Source organism: Marmota flaviventris, chromosome 11, assembly GCF_047511675.1.
Source record: "Marmota flaviventris isolate mMarFla1 chromosome 11, mMarFla1.hap1, whole genome shotgun sequence".
In the NCBI taxonomy this organism is placed as follows: domain Eukaryota; kingdom Metazoa; phylum Chordata; class Mammalia; order Rodentia; family Sciuridae; genus Marmota; species Marmota flaviventris.
In genome coordinates this window covers 7,836,826-7,842,972 of record NC_092508.1, presented here as the reverse complement: position 1 = coordinate 7,842,972, position 6,147 = coordinate 7,836,826, and positions in this window count along the sequence as shown.

The window sequence follows — 6,147 nt, the reverse complement described above, 5'->3', positions numbered from 1 at the left end:
CCACAAGGAGATACCACTTTTCACTCATCAGGAAACCGTTACCAGAAAAAGGAAAATAACAAGTGTTGGTAAGAATGTAGAGAAATTGGAAGCCTGTGAGTTGCTGGTAGGGATGTAAAATGTGCAGCTGCTACGGAAATCAGTGCCAACCCCCAGAGAACTCCTGTCCAACAGGAGTTCTCCTCTTCACATATACCCTCAAGATTTGATGTGCTCTTGTGTCTGCAAGGTGAGGGGCTGAACCCAGGGCCTCCAGCATGCCAGGCCAGTGCTCCACCACTAAGCCACACAAAGCTGGGGACAGGTGCTCGCTCAGTCGCTGTCATGGCTGGAGGTGTCTCCTGAATCTCTGTGTGGGATAATGCAGGAATGCTCAGACGTGAGCTGATTAGGTTGTAAGAGCTGAAACCTGATCAGTGCGTTAATCAATTTTGTGGATTGATAATTTGAATAGATTTGAGGGTGGCAACTGTGGGCAAGGCAGAACATGGGTAGAGGAGGTAGGTCACTGGGGACATGCCACTGGGGATTATGTATCTTGTCCCTGGCTCTTCATTTTCTGTCATGAGGTGAGCAGCTCCCCTCCTCCACGCCCTTCCACCATGACGTTCCGCCTCACTAGGGCTCAAAGCAAGGGAGACGGCCAATCATGGACAAGACTTCTGAAACTGTGAGCCCCAGGTAAACTCTTCCCCCTCTAAGCTGTTCTGTATAGTGAGGAAAAGCTAACAGCTGCCCAGGCTAGTCTCAAACTTGTGATCCTCCTGCCTAGCCGCCTGAGTAGCTGGGATTACAGTCATGTGCCACTGCGCCTAGCCACCCAAAAGACTGGAAAGCAGGGACCCAGACAGATAACAGTGTTCACAGCAGCATTATGCATAATATCCAAAAGGTGGAAGCAACCCAAGTGTCCATCAACCAATGAATAAATAAACAAAATGTGGCATATACATACAATGGAATATTATTCAGCCTTAAAAAAGAAAATTCTGGCTAGATGCAATGGCACACTTAATGAGACCCTATCTCAAAATAAAAAATAAAATGGATCGGGACGTAGTTCAGTGGTAAGTGCCCTGGATTCATGCCCCAGTACCACAAAGAAGAAGAAAAAGTGAAAAAGAAAAAAAAGGGCAATTAGAAAATATTTATGTCATGAAATGCTGCTCAGAATATGGAGAGCTGAAGCATATAAACAATAAAGTAGACTGGCAGGGGTAGCAGTCGTCCCACCTCCAGCAACACGTGACACGTCATTGACTGAATCCAGCACTCAGTAACTCAGTACTGATTCAAATTACTAGGGGAATGATTTATGTAAGACACGGTGTTCTACAGTCCTTTCAAACGTTAATGGGTATACATACATCACCTGGGAATTACGTTCAACAGCAGACCCTGATTCAGCAAGCCTGAGATAGATCTGAGGGTCTGAATTTTTTAACAAAATCTCCAGTGATGCTGAACCAAACATTGAGAAGCAAGATAGAAGCTAGCACAACAAAAAAGAAATTAAATAAATAGCATTTCAGGCCAGATGTAGTGGTATTTTCCTGTAATCCCAGTTACTTGGGAGGCTGAGGCAAGAGGATCATAAATTTGAGGCCAGTCTCACAACTTAACAAAACATTGTCTCAAAAAAGTCTTATTTTAATTGAAAAATAAGTCAAAGAACCAAGATTTATTCTCACTTTTCTGTATAAACTGTGCCTCGGCATGACCAAAGAGAGTAGGAGAGAAAGTTCTTTTCTTCTAGCTAATAAGAACAGATCGGGTGAGGTGACTGGCACATTGCCTATAATCTCAGCACCTTAAGAGGCTGAGGCAGGAGGACCTCAAGTTTGAGGCCAGCCTCAGCCACTTAGCAAGACCCTCAGAAACAATAAGATCCTATCTCACACTAAAAAAAAATAAAAAGGAGCCAGGTATGGTGGCATATGCCTGTAATCTCCGTGGCTCAGGAGACTGAGGCAGGAGGATCGCAAATTCAAAGCCAGCCTCAGCAATTTAGCAAGGCCCTAAGCAATTTAGGAGAAATCAAAAGAACTGGGGATGTGGCTGGATGGTTAAGTGCCCCTGGATTTAATCCCTGGTACCAAAAAAAGTTTTTTAATTTACAAATAAAAGAAAAAGGACTCAATAGTAAAATGCCCTTAGCGTCAATCCCCAATACAAAAAAAAAAAAAAAGTTCAGAAAGAACAGTGGAATTAGAACATCGTTAGTGTCCCTGACTCCTCCTGAAACAGTGGCTCTAAACTGTCATCTTCAAGGGCTGCTGAAGCTATTACAGAAAAGCTGACAGGGAATCTGATACTTCTAAGCCTGGGCAGCAAGTCTGCGCCAGAGAGGCCCACAGACCGGGCTGCTCCGCGTGCTGCCTGGGGTGGCGGGGTGTGGTGGATGTCACTGCTGAGGTTCCTGCGGCCTGGACCTGTGTCCATTGTTGCTGACACAGGCTCCCACCCCTGGGTCACCCAAATCCAAGGACAGGTCATAGAGCCCAGTATGAAGCCTTGTCCCTTCCTGTCCCCAAGAGCATTCTGAAGAGCCTTCCCAGCTAAGAGCCCAGGTGGGAAGCTGCCTGTCTCCCTCTGCCCCACCCGCTCCCTCACCCTCCAGGGCCTTTCCTGACAGAGCCTGGGCCCCAGCACCCTGAGTCAAGGCCTCCCCTCTGGGGCGTACTTGCCACAAACAAAGGGACTCAATGTGTTCAATTCTCTAGCAGCACAGGGACAGAGGAGGGGGGTAACCATCACAGGGATGGAGACGGCTGAGGAGAATACCAGGGTTCTGCAGAGAGAGCTGCTGCTTCTCCAACCACCAGCCAGCAAGAACGGAGAGGGAAGGAAGAACTCACAAAGAAAAAGAGATCTGACATCCCCAGCGCGTGCACGCACGCACACACACACACACACACACACACACACACACACGGGAAAGTTAGAAAGAGAGGGGGGGGGAGGGAGAGAGAGAGAGAGATTTGAATGCAGATGTGGGGGGGAAGAAAAGAAATTAGATAATCAGGGAAATCTAAACACTGAATATTTGATTAAACTTATTAAAAATTAAGTTTAGCTGGGTGCAGTAGCATACCCCTGCAATCCCAGCCCAGCAGCTCAGGAGGCTGAGGCAGGAGGATCTCGAGTTCAAAGCCAGCCTTAGCAACTTAGTGAGGCTCTAAGGAACTCAGTGAGAACCCCCCCACCCTCCGCAAAAAAAAAACAAGGTATTTTTTAAAAGGGCTGGGGATGTGGTTCAGTGGTTAAGTGCCCCTGGGTTCACTCCTTCATACCAAAACATTTTAATTTAAATCTTTATGTCGGGCATTATGACAAGGGCATTACGCTTCTTTTTCTTTAAATGGGCTGGGGATATAGCTCAGAAGAGTGCCCCTGGGTTCAAACACAGTCTGGAATCACACCCCATGATCAGGCCCAATCTAGGTCTGGAAGTTGGGAAGGTCAAGATACAAGAGGACCTGAACTGACACAGCAGACACAAGAAGTATAATTGGTGAAAGGAAGGGACAGAGGTACAGATGGCACGGTTGGTTATGAACCAAAAACTAAATCAATTAAAGTGTTTCAGATTTAGGACAGCCTAGCAAAGAGGCTGAACACAGGACCCCCATGCAGGAAGAGAGAAATGCTTTGTTGTATGTTATTAAGAAAGTAGCTCATGCAGGTGGGAAGACCCCATCAAACAACAAAACACTAGGAGTAAATGTATGTTCCATTTATGTAAAATTCTAGAAAAACACTGCTTCATAATGATAGAAGGCCATCAGTGGGAACCAGGGAGGAAGAAGGGAAGGGACCAAAGAAGGTCCCCCAAACTGTCCCCCACTCCCATAGTTCAGATTGTGGAGGGGCTCAGGACTCAGGACACTGAGGTGATGAACTCTCTCCACTGTGGTGACAGTTTCCCGGTGGGTGGGAAACTTCTGCAACTGTATACTCTGATCATGTGGAATTTGTTGTATGTCTGTTAAGGTCTGTAAACAAGTCAGGATGGCGCCTGGCATTTTGCAGAGGGAGTGGTTGGTGAAGTAACGCCAGCGAGCCATTAAGTGTGGAGATTCCTGATTGGTTGACTGCTGTATCTAGTTTATGCTAATTAAGATAAGCTGTGTGGAATGTATATATACCCCTCCTGTCCTACAATAAACGGCTCCCACTCCTGCTGTATCAATCTACACAAGTTCCTCGTCACCCCCCACACACACCCCCACCCCACCCCCGGTTATTTTGCAACAGCCGGACTACGGCATATGTCAATTATACTCCAACAAAGCTGTGAAAAACTGCATTTCCAAGTAAATGTTAGGATCATCTTGCCAGTTTAAAAAAACAAAGACAAAAACAGTCCTGCTAGGGTTTTCATTTGGATTGGAACAGCCAGCACCGTAGATCTCTGTGTCCCCATGAGACACGGGTTTCTCCCCAACGGCAAGCAAGCAGAGAACACCACTGTGTCCTCTGACAATGTGACACTCAATCTGCAGTGCTAGATCCCACAGGTTGGGGGCTTGGTCCCCAAAACTGTCCCCCACTCCCAAAGTTCAGATGCCTGTCACAAGCCCCAGGCTATCTTAACCTTGCTTCTAACTAACTGGCTATCATCAGGGTACCCATGACCCCTCCTCAGGTTCCATTGATTTGCTTGGGTGGATTACATTTGTTGGCTTATAAAACAGAGGATATTAGAAGACAGGTGTGGTGCACACCTGTAATCCCAGAGACTCGGGAGGCTAAGGCAGGAGGATGGCAAGTTCAAGGCCAGCCTCAACAATTTAGTGAGCCCTAAACTGTTGGCAAAACCCTATCTCAAAATAAAAAATAAAAAGGAGTGGGAATGTGGCTCAGTGGTAAAGCACCTTGGGTTCAATCCCCAGAACCAAAAAAAACAGAAAGGATATTAGAAAAGAGAGATGAAGAAATTGCAGAGGGCGAGGGTCAGGGTCCCGGCTGCAGGGTGTCCATGCCTTCTCCAGGTGCACCATCCCCCAGGAACCTGCATGTGTTCCGCCATCCAGCCCTGCCCTTTGGGGTATTTATGAGACTTCATTGCATCAGCATGATATAACCACATCAAAATGTGCCTGGGTCTGACGGAGGCCAACAGAGGGTGGGGACCCCACATGGCCGGCCTGGTGAGATCCGTCACACTCCTTCCTAGACAGAGCGCATTGGCGGACCCCTTCTGAAATGGGGGTCTTACGTCTGCTAGCAGACAGAATGGGCAGACAACTTAAGACCAGAGTTTCTGTGACCTGCCTGCCAAGAGAAACTGCAGTTTCCATGACCTGCTTTGGGGAGGGAAAGCCGCAGGTGGTAGGAGGGCGGATCCAAGAAAGGCATCACCTTCTGAGGCCTGCTGCTGGGACCCAGAGCACCAACCTGGTTCCAGCCACTAAGGTAGTAACAAAGAGCCAGGAAGCCTGGATAGAAGCAAACAATATATCACAGACCAGTTTGGGGGAGAATTGACTTTTTTTTTTTTTGGTATTGGGAATTGAACCCAGGGCACTTTACCACTGAGCTACATTCCCAGTCTTCCTTCCTTCCTTCCTTCCTTCCTTCCTTCCTTCCTTCCTTCCTTCCTTCCTTCCTTCCTTCTTTTGAGACAGGGTTTTGCTGAGTTGCTGAGGCTGGCCTTGAACTTGCAATCCTCCTGTCTCAGCCTCCTGAGTCACTGGGATTACAGGTGTGTACCACTTTGCCTGACTCTAAGAATTAACATCTTAATAGTGATTCATCTGATCCATCTATGTACAGCATATAAACATGTGTGTGTGTGTGTGTTTGTGTGTGTATAAATGTATGTATGTATATCCATTTAATATCTATCTTTCAGCAATTTAAATTTTTTTTGGTGTATAGGTTTTGCAAATCTGTTGTAAATTATTCATTTTTTGGTGCTGGGGATTGAACTCTGGGCCACATGCATGCTAACTATGTACTCTAACACTGAGCTACAATCCTAGCGCCTCTTTTATCAAATTTATCCCCTAAGGATTGAATAATTTTTATGCTATTATAAATGATATGGGTTTTTATTTTTCAGTATGGTTTTTAAATTTTTGACTTCTGATTTTTTTTTTTTTGCTGGCATGAGGAAATACAACTATAAAAATTAGAAATAAG